The following is a 16,566-nucleotide window of genomic DNA, read 5'->3' as shown; positions in this document are numbered from 1 at the left end:
GGATGGAGGATATGTATGATGGGTATATGGGCATGGGACTATGGGATGGAGAATGTGTGATGGGTATATGGGCACGGGACTATGGGATGGAGGATATGTATGACGGGTATATGGGCACGGGACTATGGGATGAAGGATGTGTGATGGGTATATGGGCATGGGACTATGAGATGAAGGATGTGTGATGGGTATATGGGCACTCAACTATGGGATGGCGAATATGTATGATGGGTATATGGGCATGGGACTATGGGATGGAGGATGTGTGATGGGTATATGGGCATGGGACTATGGGATGGAGGATGTGTGATGGGTATATGGGCATGGGACTATGAGATGAAGGATGTGTGATGGGTATATGGGCACGGGCCTATGGGATGGAGGATGTGTGACGGGTATATGGGCATGGGACTATGGGATGGAGGATATGTATGATGGGACTATGGGATGGAGGATATGTATGACGGGTATATGGCACGGGACTATGGGATGGAGGATGTGTGATGGGCATATGGGCACGGGACTATGGGATGGACGATATGTATGACGGGTATATGGGCACAGGACTATGAGATGAAGGATGGGTATATGGGCACGGGACTATGGGATGGCGGATATGTATGACGGGTATATGGGCACGGGACTATGGGATGGACGATATGTATGACGGGTATATGGGCACGGGACTATGGGATGGAGGATGTGTGATGGGTATATGGGCACTGGACTATGGGATGGAGGATATGTATGACGGCTATATGGGCACCGGACTATGGGATGGCAGATATGTATGATGGGTATATGGGCACTCGACTTTGGGATGGCGAATATGTATGATGGGTATATGGGCATGGGACTATGGGATGGAGGATGTATGATGGGTATATGGGCATGGGACTATGGGATGGAGGATATGTATGATGGGTATATGGGCATGGGACTATGGGATGGAGGATGTGTGACGGGTATATGGGCATGGGACTATGGGATGGAGGATGTGTGATGGGTATATGGGCATGGGACTATGGGATGGAGTATATGTATGATGGGTATATGGGCACAGGACTATGAGATGAAGGATGGGTATATGGGCACTCGACTATGGGATGGCGAATATGTATGATGGGTATATGGGCATGGGACTATGGGATGGAGGATGTATGATGGGTATATGTGCATGGGACTATGGGATGGAGGATATGTATGATGGGTATATGGGCATGGGACTATGGGATGGAGGATGTGTGACGGGTATATGGGCATGGGACTATGGGATGGAGGATGTGTGACGGGTATATGGGCATGGGACTATGGGATGGAGTATATGTATGATGGGTATATGGGCATGGGACTATGGGATGGAGGATATGTATGACGGGTATATGGCACGGGACTATGGGATGGAGGATGTGTGATGGGCATATGGGCACTGGACTATGGGATGGAGGATATGTATGACGGGTATATGGGCACAGGACTATGAGATGAAGGATGTGTGATGGGTATATGGGCACGGGACTATGGGATGGCGGATATGTATGACGGGTATATGGGCACGGGACTATGGGATGGCGGATATGTATGACGGGTATATGGGCACGGGACAATGGGATGGACGATATGTATGACGGGTATATGGGCACGGGACTATGGGATGGAGGATGTGTGATGGGTATATGGGCACTGGACTATGGGATGGAGGAAAAGTATGATATGGGCACCGGACTATGGGATGGCAGATATGTATGATGGGTATATGGGCACTCGACTATGGGATGGCGAATATGTATGATGGGTATATGGGCATGGGACTATGGGATGGAGGATGTGTGATGGGTATATGGGCATGGGATGGAGGATGTGAGATGGGTATATGGGCACTCGACTATGGGATGCAGGATATGTTTGAAGGGTATATGGGCACTGGCCTATGGGATGGAGGATGTGTGATGGGTATATGGGCACGGGACTCTGGGATGGAGGATAATTATAATTTTTTATAACTAACCACAGTTAGTTACTATGCCCGGACAGCGCCGGGCTCTTCAGCTAGTCTATAATATAAACGGGGGAGCATCACTCTGTCTGAAGCCTTTATAGACTGCACAAGCGCGACGCGCCTGCGCAGTCTGGACCCAGAGTGACGCATCCCCCACAGAGTGATGCATCCCCCCAGGAGATCGCGGTATGCGTAAGCACTGAACGCATACCGCCGATCTCCGCAACACCTTACCGAACCCGGTGTTGCTGTTGCCGGCCAGGTCTTGCGTCTTCAGGTGACGGGAGTGGGCGTGTTGTAGCGCCGGAATCAGCGCCTGCGCAGTCCACGTTTACGCCGTCATTTTCTTGAAGACACTACAGTGTGTCTTCAAGAACATGGCGGCGGAAAGCGAGGACTGCGCAGGCACCCAGTCCAGCACCACAACACACCCAGAACAGGACAGCGCTGGACACAGGGAGGAAAGGTGAGTATAAATGTGTTTTTTTAATGTGTGCAGTTTAATAGGGGTGAGGGGGACCATTCCTATCAGGATTGGAGGGTGAGGGGACCATGCATACCAGGATAGGGGGGTGAAGGTACCATGCATACCAGGATTGGGGAGTGAGGGGACCATGCATACCAGGATTGGGGGGTGAGAGGACCATGCATACCAGGATTGGGGGGTGAGAGGACCATGTATACCAGGATAGGGGGGTGAGGGGACCATGCATACCAGAATTGGGGGTGAGGGCACCATGCATACCACGATAGGGATGAGGGGGTACCCTGCATACCACGATAGGGATGAGGGGGGTGCCATGTATACCATGATAGGGATGAGGGGGGTGCCATGCATACCAGGATTGGGGGGTGAGGGTGCCATACATACCAGGATAGGGATGAGGGGTACAGCACATGCCAGGATGGGAGACCATATACCAATAAAAATGCCCGCCACCCGGGCATAGAACGGGTTCATAGCTAGTATAGTATAAAGCAGCAGACCCATAGAATGTACCCCATAGTATAATGCAGCAGCCCTATGGTATAATGCATCCCTTTTCCCTCCCCCCCATAGTAGTATAATCATAAAGCACCCCCATACTGGTATAATATGCCCCATACCACGGCTCTACAAAAAAAAAAGGTTTTTCCTTACCTGGCCGAGTGCCAGTGATGTCCTCACCTACAATTCGACTGAGGCGCGCAGCGTCGTTCTAGCATATGACAGTGATGTCAAACGTCAGCGACATTGTGCGCTAACATCAACTGCCGGCCTGATCACGGCAACAGATTTTAACTGATCATTCGTCGGAGGACGAGCAATCAGTTACTGAAGCAGCGGCATCCTGCCGCTGCGGCCCTGGTGAGCAAAACGGGGGGGGCACACTGTGGGCCCCCTCTTCTCATCGGGTCACATATGCCAGTAAGTGCAGCATGTATTATGGCGTGCCACACATACAGTTGAAGCTTTTGCTGGTGTCAGCGTGCCCTTGACCTGCCGGGCCCGGTCACAGTGGTAGTTATGCCTCTGCCCCTTTGGTATTGGAGCGCCAGGGTAGGAACACTCAGGGCCCAAGGCCAGATTACCCCCATGGTATTGGAATGTCAGGGTGGGAGAACCCAAGGCCAGCTTTCCCTGTGGTATTGGAGCTCCGGGGTGGGAAACGCTCAGTGCCCAAGGCTTTTTTTATCCCCATGGTATTGGAGTGCCAGGGTGGCAGCACTTACGGCCCAAAGCCAGATTACCCCCATGCTATTGGAGTGCCAGAGTGGGAGCACTGCAGGCTCAAGGCCAGATTACCCCCATGCTATTGGAGTGCCAGGCTAGGGGAACTCAGGACCCAAGGCCATATTACCCCCATGCTATTGGAGTGCCAGAGTGGGAGCACTCCAGGCCCAAGGCCAGATTACCCCCATGATATTGGAGTGCCAGGGTAGGGGCATTCAGGGCCCAAGGCCAAATTATCCTGTGGTATTGGAGCACCAGGGTGGGAGCACTCCAGGCCCAAGGCCAAATTACCCCCATGGTATTGGAGTGCCAGAATGGGAGCATTCAGGGCCCAATGCCAGATTACCTCCGTGGTATTGTAGTGCCAGGGTGGGAGCAGTCCAGGCCCAAGGCCAAACTATCCCCATGATATTGGAGTGCCAGGGTGGGAGCACTCTGTCTAAGGCCAGATTAGCCCCATGGTATTGGAGTGTCAGGGTGGGAGCACCCAAGGCCAGATTACCCCCATGGTATTGGAGTGTCAGGGTGGGAGCACCCAAGGCCAGATTAGCCTGTTGTATTGGAGCGCTGGGGTGGGAGCACTCAGTGCCCAAGGCTTGTTTATACTCATGGTATGGAGTGCCAGGGTGGGAGCACTCGGGGCCCAAGGCCAGATTACGTCCATGATATTGGAGCACCAGGGTGTGAACACTCAGGGCCCAAGGCCAGATTACCCCTATGGTATTGGAGCACTAGGGCGGGAGCAGGCAGGCAGGGAAGGCTTCATGTAGCTCTGCTGCTGCAGTATTCGAGATCCAGGTATAGTTTCATAGGGGGGGAACCCCAGCACTGTCTTTTTCACCTGTATTTTCTAAGGGGGTCCTTGGAGGCGAATCATTTGTTAATGGTGTGGTGCAGATTTGTATTCAGAAGTGCAGTCAGGGCATCTCGCTGCAGGGGCCTCTTCGGGGTCTCCTGGGGAAGCAGACTACTCCTACCCCCAACTCTAAGCAGAAAAAAAGAGGACCATTACTTATTTAATAAGAAATTGCAGCAGGAAAGGCACCTCAAAATAAAATCTTCAAGATTTATTTCATTTACAAAAAGATAACATTTCCATATGCTCATAGTAAAACACCCTCTGACGCGTTTCTTGGTCCACCGCACCCTTAGTCGTAGAGTCTGGCTGTCAAGGGTTAGAAATGAGGCTTTTAAAATAAAACAATTGTGCAACTACTTTTCAATTATTCAGATCACATGAAGTGACAAAGCTATACGTATATATCTTAGGAACACGTGTAATTGAATGACATAATTGCAAAAGAAAAGAAATCATGACATTACAAAAGGAAAACGATAACATAAATAATCTGCATCCGTATTAAATAAATCTTAATAAACATAGTGTCAGATTTATGATTCATTCATTTGGGCTGTTTCGTGTCAAGTGTAACGATCCCTCCTGAACAGCTTAGGTTGCCAGCTGCCGCCCTTCATGTAGCTACACTGCTGCAGTAATAGAGATGTAGATAGAATTAATGGGGGGACGGCACTGGCTTATTTACCTGTATTTTCTATGGGGGTCCACCGAGGCAAATCATCTGTTAATGGTATGATCCAGAATTGTATTCAGAGGTGCAGCCAGGGCATCTCGCTGCAGGGGTCTCTCGAGGAAGCAGAATGCTTTTACCCCCAACTCTGAACAGCAGAAAAAAAACACTATTATTTATTTAAATTCCTTTGTAGCTTGTTTTGCGCATGCACTAAATAGCTGTCTGTACAAGCAGAACAGGAGAAAGCACCATGATTATGAGGAGCCTTCACTTCTGGCCCATGAGCGCCATCCGTCTGCCCACTCAGCACGCAGCGTTCTTATGCTCCTAGGAAGCTATGGGCTCCTCTTCGCACTTCATAGTAAAACATAGTTAATATAATTTGGGAGTGGGCCCCTGTGTCATACTGCTGATGGTTAGGCCATCCTAAATCTAATACAGGGGCGGACACTAAAAGCTTGGGGCCCCTCTGCAAGAAATGTGTCAGGACCCCCCTCTTTTTATGGAGACAAAGCTACATACATGCATATACTGTATAGAGCCACACACATAACACATACATATATATATATATTACATAGGTCTCCTTATTACAACTTGGAGGCCCACAGCGGGATTGCATTCCCCTTTAACTATCAACTTGGACTGAAAAAGATTGCCTTGCTTCTGTCGGAGGGAGAGGAGAAAGAGGACACCCGGGTAAGTGAGCATTTTTGCTCGCATCCTTTCTTGTCTCCCTCAGACAAGGTAGGTCAGTCTGTCTGGATTTTTGAATGGGTAGCAAAATTGTTTTTTTTTTTATCTCTTTGCTTTAATCTATTTTGTTTTTGTCTGTTGTTGCATATTTGTATTTGTTTATCTGTCTAAAAATACTAACATCCTAATTTTGTATGCTTAATTGCTGTTGCAAAGCAAAGACCGGGTAAAGACCAAAAGTGCTGCTAAAAATTTTCTTTCCTCTTTGATAGTCTTAAAAGACTGCTGACTGCTGAAATTGTATGTCTGGGTTACTGAAACAATTGTGTGTGAGTGGTATGTTGTATGCAGAACTGAAATAGAAAGTAATGTGTTACACATGTTCCACCCTTCTCACTTTGATTGCTATTTTGTTTTTTCTTTGGCTGGTGGATTATGTCATTACATGTTTTTGCTGTTTTGCTAGTTGCTAAGCTGTAGAAGGGTAAGAATTGGTTGATTGTTTGGTGTGACTCTGCAAGAAATAATAGTGAAGAAGTTGAAGGATTATCAAGGGAAATTTGATAAATGTCCTGTGCTCAGTGTGTTCAAAGTATAGTGATAAAAAGTTTGCAGACAGATTCGACCCCACGTTACTGGCAGTCTGAGGAAAAATTCACAGGAGGTGTTGGCTGGTGGGCAGCTATAACGTGGCGTGGACCTGAGAGAGTGTAACTTCTGGCTATAAACATTCATTTTAGAGTACCTCGAGATATCTTTGTGGCTGGATGTGAGTTAACGGAGGTATTGCAAAGATTTGGAATTCAAGGAGGTGGATATTGTCCAGTAGCATTAAGACACTTTGAGATGAATACTCAGAGTATAAATCTGTGAAGCATACGTATTACATGCCGTGCGAAAACTGTTTGTGTTTGGTTACTATAGTTGAAGCCCCAAGGGTGGTTTGCATGTTCATGACCGGGCCAATTTTTACAATTCTGACCACTGTCCCTTTATGAGGTTATAACTCTGAAATGCTTCCATGGATCCCGGTGATTCTGACACTGTTTTCTCGTGACATATTGTACTTCATGATAGTGGTAAAATTTCATTCAAATAACTTGCGCTTATTTGTGAAAAAAATGGAAATTTGGCGAAAATTTTGAAAAATTTCGCAATTTTCAAAATTTGAATTTTTATGCCCTTAAATCACAGAGATTCGGCATACAAAAAACTTAATAAATAACATTTCCCACATGTTTACTTTACATCAGCACAATTTTGGAACCAAAATTTTTTTTTGTTAGGAAGTTATAAGGGTTAAAAATTGACCAGCGATTTCTCATTTTTGCAACACCATTTTATTTTTACGGACCACATCACATTTGAAGCCACTTTGAGGGTTCTATATGATAGAAAATACCCAAAAGTGACACCATTCTAAAAACTGCACCCCTTAAGGTGCTCAAAACCACATTCAAGAAGTTTATTAACCCTTTAGGTGCGTCACAGGAATTTTTTTAATATTTAAAAAAATGAACATTTAACTTTTTTTCACAAAAAAAATAATTCAGGTTCAATTTTTTTTTATTTTACCAAGGGTAACAGGAGAAATTGGACTGAAAAAGTTATTGTGCAATTTGGCCTGAGTACGCTGATACCCCATATGTGGGAGAAAACTACTGTATGGGCACACATCGGGGCTCGGAAGGGAAGTAGTGACGTTTTGGAATGCAGACTTTGATGGAATGGTCTGCGGGTGTCATGTTGCTTTTGGAGAGCCCCTGATGTACCTAAACAGTGGAAACCCCCCACAAGTGACCCCATTTTGGAAACTAGACCCCCTAAGGAACTTATCTAGATGTGTGGTGAGCACTTTGAACCCCCGAGTGCTTCACAGAAGTTTATAACGACCGGGCATGAAAATAAAAATATCGTATTTTTCAACAAGCATCATCTTTTAGTCCCCATTTTTTTTATTTTCCCAAGGGTAACAGGAGAAATTGGACCCCAAAAGTTGTTGTCCAATTTGTCCTGAGTACGCTGACACCCCATATGTGGGAGAAAACTACTGTATGGGCATACGTTGGGGTCTCGGAAGGGAAGTAGTGACGTTTTGGAATGCAGACTTTGATGGAATGGTCTGCAGGTGTCATGTTGCCTTTGGAGAACCCCTAATGTACCTAAACAGTGGAAACCCCCCACAAATGACCTCATTTTGGAAACTAGCCCCCTAAGGAACTTATCTAGATGTGTGGTGAGCACTTTGAACCCCCAAGGGCTTCACAGAAGTTTATAACGCCTGGGCGTGAAAATAAAAAAATCATTTTTTTCCACAAAAATGATATTTTTGCCCCCAATTTTTTATTTTCCTAAGGGTAACAGGAGAAATTGGACCCCAAAAGTTGTTTTGCAATTTGTCCTGAGTATGCTGATACCCTATATGTGGGGGTAAAACACTGGGCGCATGGCAGAGCTTGGAAGGGAAGGAGCACCATTTGACTTTTTCAACGCAGAATTGTCTGGAATTGAGATCAGACGCCATGTTGCATTTGGAGAGCACCTGATGTGCCCAAACAGTGGAAAGCCCCCAATTATAACTCCAACCCTAACCCCAACACACCCCTAACCCTAATCTCAGCCCTAACCCTACCCCTAATGGGAAAATGGAAATAAATACATTTTCTTTTAGTTTTATTATTTTTCCCTAACTAAGGAGGTGATAACGGGGGGTTTGATTTACTATTTATGGCGGTTTTTATGTTTGGCAGCTCTCACACGCTAAAAGACACTTTTTATTGTAAAAATAGTTTTTGCATCACCACATATTGAGAGCTATAATTTTTCCGTATTTTGACCCACCGAGTCATGTGAGGTCTTATTTTTTGCGGGATGAGTTGACATTTTTATTGGTACCATTTTCGGGCACGTGACATTTTTTGATTGCTTTTTATTCTGATTTTTGGGACGCAGAATGAAGAAAAACCAGCGTTTCATGAATTTCTTTTGGGGGGGTGCGTTTACACCGTTCCGTGTGCGGTAAAATTGATAAAGCAGTTTTATTCTTTGGGTCAGTACAGTTACAGCGATACCTCATTTAGGTAGTTTTTTAATGTTTTTTCGGTTTTATGCAATGAAAACTATTTTATATAAAAAATAATTATTTTTGCATCGCTTTATTCTGCGAGCTATAACTTTAATTTTTTTTGCGGATGACGCTGTATGGTGGCTCGTTTTTTGCAGGACAAGCTGACGTTTTCAGCGGTACCATGGATATTTATATGCGTCTTTTTGATCGCATGTTATTGCACTTTATGTTCGGTGGTATGATAATAAATCATTATTTTTTGCTTCGTTTTTTATTTTTTAAGAGGTTCATTAAAGGGGTTAACTAATGCGACAGTTTTATAGGGTGGGTCGTTACGGACGCGGCGATACCAAATATGTGTACTTCTATTGTTTTTTTTTATTTTCAAAAAATGAATTTATTGGGGAATTTTTTTTTTTACTAATTTATTTAGCGATTTTTTTAAAATTATTTTTACACTTTTTTTTTTAACTTTATTACATTGTCCCAGGTGGGACATCACTCTCCTGTGACAGATCGCTGATCTGTCACATCACTGTGACAGATCAGCTTTCTGTCACAGGCACTGCTGCAGACTTCCTCATGCCTGCGCTTTGCAGGCAGTGAGGAAGTCAGCTCCCTACAGGCCCCCGAAGGTCCCCTTCGCCATCTTGGATCCGGGGGCCTGTAGTGAAAGAGCCCCCTGCAGCAGCGCTGCACATTGCGCTGCCGTGGGGGGCTCAGGGAAGCACGGAGGGAGCCCCCTCCCTGCCGATGCTTCCCTTTAACCCCCGGTACACCGTGATCGTGTTTGATCACGGTGTACAATGGGTTAACGTGTCGGGGGCGGTCCGTGACCGCCCCTGACACATTGTGCCGGGTGTCAGCTGTGATAATCAGCTGACACCCGGCCGCGATCAGCGGCGCTCACCACGTGAGCGCCGCTGATCGCTATGACGTACTATCCCGTACCTGGGAATTAAGTCCCAGGGCACATGGACGGGATAGTACGTCTGATGGCAGAAAGGGGTTAAGGTCCAATTGGTTTTTGGAAAGAATACATTTGGCGCCAGTTGTTCCCCATCAGTATAGAAGAGGAAACAAGTTGTATAGAGTGTTCTCTTGTCAGGTGGTTCCACACCCCCATGCATTATTAAAAAGTTGGTCATACATCTTAGAGACTTGATGGTACATGCCATGGTGGCAAGATATAGTCTCACATGAATATTATTTTGATTTCTCTGGAACAGACTCAGGAATAGACTTGGCATGCTCTGAGTCTAGCGAGAATTCAGATTCTGATGTATGAGGAATATATAGCGCTTGCTTTTGGAATAGTATTGTTTGTAGCGATATATGGTTACCTGTTCTACAAGGTGTGTAGTAGAATCAGGACAGAACAGAGAGTAAAAGTTCAGCTTGTTACTTCGGAAGCAGAGATTGCTGGGCATCATAACCGTCCAGTGGTATCCTGCTAATTATATATATATATATATATATATATATATATATATATATATATATATATCACACTGTATATATATATATTCAAACAATGTAAAAAACATATAGCCAGCTCAACATAAAGGAGTTCCTCTTAATGCAATAGTCGGTGTTCACCTTATATTCTGCACGGATCCAGGCAGGGAGTATGCCCCAACAAATAGAAATATAAGAGAATTGGGATCCAGCAAAAAGATGAAAGTTCACCAGAATTATAAAATCTTCTTTATTATTCCATTAAATCATATAAAAAATATATGAGGAACTGCAATCAATTGGTAACATTCCAGCAAGGGACCACGGACCGTGAAGAAGGCACATAGTGCTGAAACATGTAGTCCCTTGCTGGAATGTTACCAATTGATTGGAGTTCCTCATATATTTTTTATAAATATATATTGTGATAAAACACTCCGGGATCGCCTTTGCTGGGGTCAAAGGTCACGTGCGTTCAGCATGAAACTCAGGCGCAGAGCTGGGATTCGTGTATAACTGACCCTGGGTCAGGTTTATTAACGGTGAAAGCAATGCAAAAGGAAATAAAACATAAAACAAATCCTTGCCTGTCCGGCACTAACTAAACAAAGTCCAACCTAACTACCAACTGGCGGGCTTCTCCCGTCCAGCCAAACCACAGTTGCAGTGGGCACTGCTTCCACTCACGTGTGTGTCTCTCACACAGACAGGCTCTCTGTGTTCCCAGGCTGAGACACTCACACAACCACCTTGCATCCTTATATATCCACCTCCCATTATCCATTAGTAAGCAGGTGCGATACTGACCAGACTAGGCCACATAGGAAAGGAATCTGGGCGAGATATACCTGCCCTCATCCACTATTCCCACATGATTCTCACAATATATATATATATCAGAGCTGAAGTTAGGAGTAGCTAACCTTGACAGCTTCTGATAGCTTTTTGCTGTGGGTATTAAATTTACCAGGCCAGGACGAAACATGGATCCAAGATATAAAATGAGGGACCTAGTGCGCTTGGAGCATGGGCAAAAAGCGGTGAAAAATGCTACAAAAATTTTAGAGCGAGAAGGAATGCCGAAAAATGGGTGTTTGGATGTTGAAAGATGGAAGCGATTTAGCAGGGAACATGAGAAATGGATTGAGAAAAATGGTTATGAGGAGCAAGTGGCTGCATGGATGAGAACAGCTGAGCAGCATGATCCATATTTTAATACAGATAAGATTGTACAATAATTGGCAAGAAAGATATGTTATATAATGATATGTCAATTATATTATGAGTTATGAGATTATTTTAATTGGAGGTGACGGGAATATGTGGGGGTTTTGGCATTTCCCTTAGGTCAATTTAACAATTCGTGGAACCATATCCTGTTAGTGCTTTTTGGCCAAGAAGATACTTGGCCTCGGCATATTTAGACATTATTCAAATATAGATGAGGGGAATTTGAAGCTAACCACTGGCAGAAGCATCTAACCACGTAGACAGATGATAATAATTAAAATGGTGTCAATGGTTACGAAGACTTGTTTTTCTGATATTTTTCTAGGCTTTAGAGAACTAAGATTAACCATTTCTTTAACAACTCCCCTCTTTTTATCATTCTGTCTACCTTCTATCTCACCCTGCCTTTTTCCGAGGCCTGCAAGATAACCCTACTTCACAAAATACACGGCTTATCCTATGTATATCATGGGATACCAGCTTTGCGATTCATCCATTCAGATTATACTTGTGAATCAGACCTGTTTCACTTCTACTGATTTGCCCTATCTCAGAGGAGTACAGATTTTATTAAGGGAGTAATGTCTGTCTTGTGTGCAATATGTTAATAAGATATATATGGTGAATACATACTTATTGTGATACATTGTAACATATTTTAATATACTAGTATATTTATTTTATATCTTTATTTGTTAGTAAGTGTTAATCATTTAAAAATCCATAATGCATATAAATCTTCATTGTTGTAGTTCTTTGTAGTCTTTATCTTTGTTCAGACCAGCGGTTTTCCACAATGCATACAATCAGCCAAGTCTACTGAAGTTTGCTTGTTGCAGAATATACATTCACACTGAACAGTGGTTATGAAGGTTGTCATCACTTGGGTTTGCTTTATATCGGAGTCAGTATTGATTCTAGCTTTACAATTAGAACCAAGAACTTTATAGCCATAACAAATAACTTTATCATCACTGCAATGATCAATATCACAAAAACTGCTTGAATTAGGAAATGAATTACACCCGATATTCATCCACCTATTCCTTTAAACAAATTCACAGGATTTAACCATGCAGGCCATTCAGGGAGGGGCAGGTCATCCAGGGAATTAACTTTCCATATTCCTTCCTTTATCAGCCTAGCTTGTTCTATGTCATGAGTGACTCATCAGTACGGACGGATCTATATAGTGACAGCAGGCGGGTCACACTACCTGACAGAATCCCCCTTGAGATGCTGTGAGATAGTCAAGCACCATAGAGTGCTGGTTAGTTATGACAATGAGCGGTCTCATATAAGCAGATTCTACATTAATGGCATCAAATAAATACTCTGTCACATTATCAAAGATATCACCCAATTCTTCTATCATCTGAGCATTTCTTAGAGTTTAGAACATAATTCCTAGAGGTCCAGCGAGGACCATCCCAGTTTTAAGATACCATGGAGTGTGCATTAAATGTTTGGGTGGCTGTGGAGACGGTGCACTTCGTTTTGCTATCATGTGGCTAGGGAAATTTTTATAAGGAAAGTCATTCTCATTCCATACCCGGGTGGCTGGCTCTAATCTAGCCAGTGTACATGCACTTTCAGCTCCTTTAGGAATCCACCTATATGCATTGCTTCCACATACTATGTTTGTAAACTGAAATTCATTAAGAACAGCTATTGTCATTGAAACTAACCAGGTAGTGGCAGTGTAAAGACACCAAGAGTCGTCTAAATCTGTAGTGACTGCCCTATAATATCGTAATGACTGACATTCTGGGTCAGTATTTATACTTATAGACATCTCAGCAGCTCCATCTCCATACTGACCTTCTCTGGTTTCTTCATCTACATGAACTGGCTCTCTGTCAATGGAGTTACAAAATACTGCATAGTTTTTGCAGCAATTGGGGCATGTGAACAAATCCAGCAATTGGATAGATTTCGGACCTGGGCAATATAGTTATGGTACTGGACAAATTTATTAGCCCATTGCTTAGACACGTCACTATCCCATGGCCCAAAGACATCATTATCTTTTTTTACATTGAATAGATACAATCACAGTGAGAAGCAAGAATGGATAGTACTTCCCAAGTTCCATTCTCCTTTAGTTCTTGTAAAATCTCTTGCAGCGAGATCCGTGAATCCAGGCAGACTTTCCTTCCAGCTTAACAGATGTGGGCGTGATCAGCTGGACTTGATAGGGTCCCTCAAAGTGAGGATCTAGACTTTTCCTCAGGTGCTTTTGCATCACCAACCAGTCTCCTGGCTTAATGTCATGTGATCCTGATAAGGAGGACGGATCTGGAAGGGAACTGAAAACACGCGTATGAATTTGCTGCAACACCTGTTGCAATGCACCCACATAGGCCGTCATATTTGAATGAGAGGCCTGCATCTGTTGAGGAAAGTACAATCCTGTCTTGAGAGGGCTCCCAAACAATACCTCATATGGACTCAAACTTGTCTTTTTGTTGGGAGTTACCCTAACAGTGTACAATGCAATGGGAAGACACTCAGTCCATGGTTTACCTGTTTCTGCCATTGCTTTTTGAATTTTCAATTTCAGTGTACCATTTAACCTTTCCACCCTGCCACTGCTCGGAGGATGATAGGGAGTGTGAAATGATTGCTCCATCCCTAAGGCTCGGGTGATTCCTTGGCACACCTGTGACATGAAATGACTACCTCGGTCACTTTCAATTACCTCTGGTACTCCAAATCTGCAAACAACTTCTGACATTAGCTTTTTAACCACAGTGCGTGCATTTGCATGAGCACAGGGCCATGCCTCTGGCCAATTGGAGAAAAGATCCACACATACCAGCGCACATTCATAGTTGCCTACTCTTGGAAGCTGAATGAAATCAATCTGCAGTCGCTTAAAAGGGTACAATGGCTTGGGGGCGCACTTTGGTGGCACCTTCACCGTTTTTCCTACATTATGGCATGCGCAGATTACACATCCCTGTACAAATTTTGCAGCAGCATAATGGAACCCTGGTGCAACCCAACTTGTTTTTACCTGGCTTACCATTCCATCTTTGGATTGAAGTGTTAATCTGTGGGAGAGGGAACACACCATAGGGAACCATGCCCTAGGCAAGCAATACTTACCGTCCACTTTCCACAATCCATCTTCTTCCTTCGCACCTGTGTGCCTTTGCCATTCTTCCTTTTCTGATGCAGAGGCCTGTTCTTGCAGGCTCTGGAGTAATTGAAGATCCACCTCCCCCGACACTTGTACAGTGTATGTTCCTGCGGGAAGAGGGAACAAAGCAGCAACCTTGGCTGCAATATCATCTCGGTTATTACCGTCGGCTTCCTTTGTGCGCTCTTTAGTGTGAGCTTGCACTTTCACTATAGCAACCTTTTTTAAAGACAGCTCCAATGCTCTGAGAAGCTGAGCCACCAATTCTGCATTTTTAATGGGCTTACCAGAGGAACCAACAAACTTTCTGCTCTTCCATAAGGGACTGCAATCATGGAAAATGCTAAATACGTGGCACTATCAGTAAATGCTCCTCCATTGTACATGCCTCAGCGAGTGCTTTCAACTCAGCCTCCCCGATCAGACATCTCAGAAGGTAAAGCTTTAATTTATACCACCTTATGTTGATTAACCACTGAGTAACCTGTATAAGGCTAGTTTCACACTAGCGTTTTTGAGCGCAGCGACGGCCTGTGCACGGCCGCCGCTAAGCCCCGCCCCCTGCTGCGCCTCCGCCGGTAGCTCCGTCTACCGGCGCATGACGCTGCATGCGCCCTGCGTCCCCTATCTTTATCACTGGGGGCGCAGGCCGTGCGCAGTATGCGTTTGGCGGCGCATGCGCCTTTTTGACGGTGCGCCGGCGCAACCAAACTGCAGCAGGTTGCGTTTGGCGCAGGTCGGCGCACCGTCAAAAGGATGCATGCGCCGCCAAACGCATACTGCGCACGGCCTGCGCCCCCAGTGATAAAGATAGGGGACGCAGGGCGCATGCAGCGTCATGCGCCGGTAGGCGGAGCTACCGGCAGAGGCGCGGCAGGGGGCGGGGCTTAGCTGCGGCCGTGCGCAGGCCATCGCTGCGCTCAAAAACACTAGTGTGAAACTAGCCTAAGGTACTTCATCTTGGTAAATCCTGTGACACATCTACATAAAACTCTGGATTCTACATTAGGGATTGGTATCTCTTGCACATTGGCAAGTAGCCATGTTAAAAATACAGTATACCCTTAGCATGTCCCCGCCCCCCAATTCATGACAATGCAGATGGAAGTGGAGGTCATAATTTGGGATTCCTAGAGCCGAGGCTGAGAGACTGGCCTCCTTCAAGCTCTTGAACCCCTCTTTTGCTTCCGGGGTCAGTTGGCATGGCTTCTCTACAGTAGCTGGTCAGCCCCAGGAATGCAGATTGCCTGACATACATTCTCTCATTCTAACTTCATCACACTTAGTATTAACTTCATCATTCATCATAACTTCTTAGTAATAACTTCATCATTCTTAGCATTAAAACAGACCATATCATTCAGAGGTTCTGATCCACGCAGCAACTTGCACACCTTAGTCATATTTACCAATCCATACAGCATGCTCCTTACTTAAACACTCGTTGTATCTCTCAGCATCCAAACATCCATTCCTTGGCATTCCTGCCTTTTCAAGAATTGTCAGCGGTATTGTTAACTGCTTTATAATCCTGCCCAAGACGCACCAGATCCTTTTATCTTATATCTCGGATCTGTAGTCTATCCTGACCTGGTGTGCCTAGCACCCATAACAGCTGTCAAGGGTAGCGACCCCTGTCTTCAGCCCTGTTATCTAATCGTGGGATCCCACTGGTCTAACTACAATAGCCAGCAATCTTACTATCAAAGCAATAACCTGAATTGC

This window comes from Dendrobates tinctorius, unplaced genomic scaffold (genome assembly GCF_039654945.1).
Source record: "Dendrobates tinctorius isolate UK_male_01 unplaced genomic scaffold, ASM3965494v1 ptg000068l, whole genome shotgun sequence".
NCBI lineage: Eukaryota > Metazoa > Chordata > Amphibia > Anura > Dendrobatidae > Dendrobates > Dendrobates tinctorius.
Note: the sequence above shows the minus strand (reverse complement) of the source record.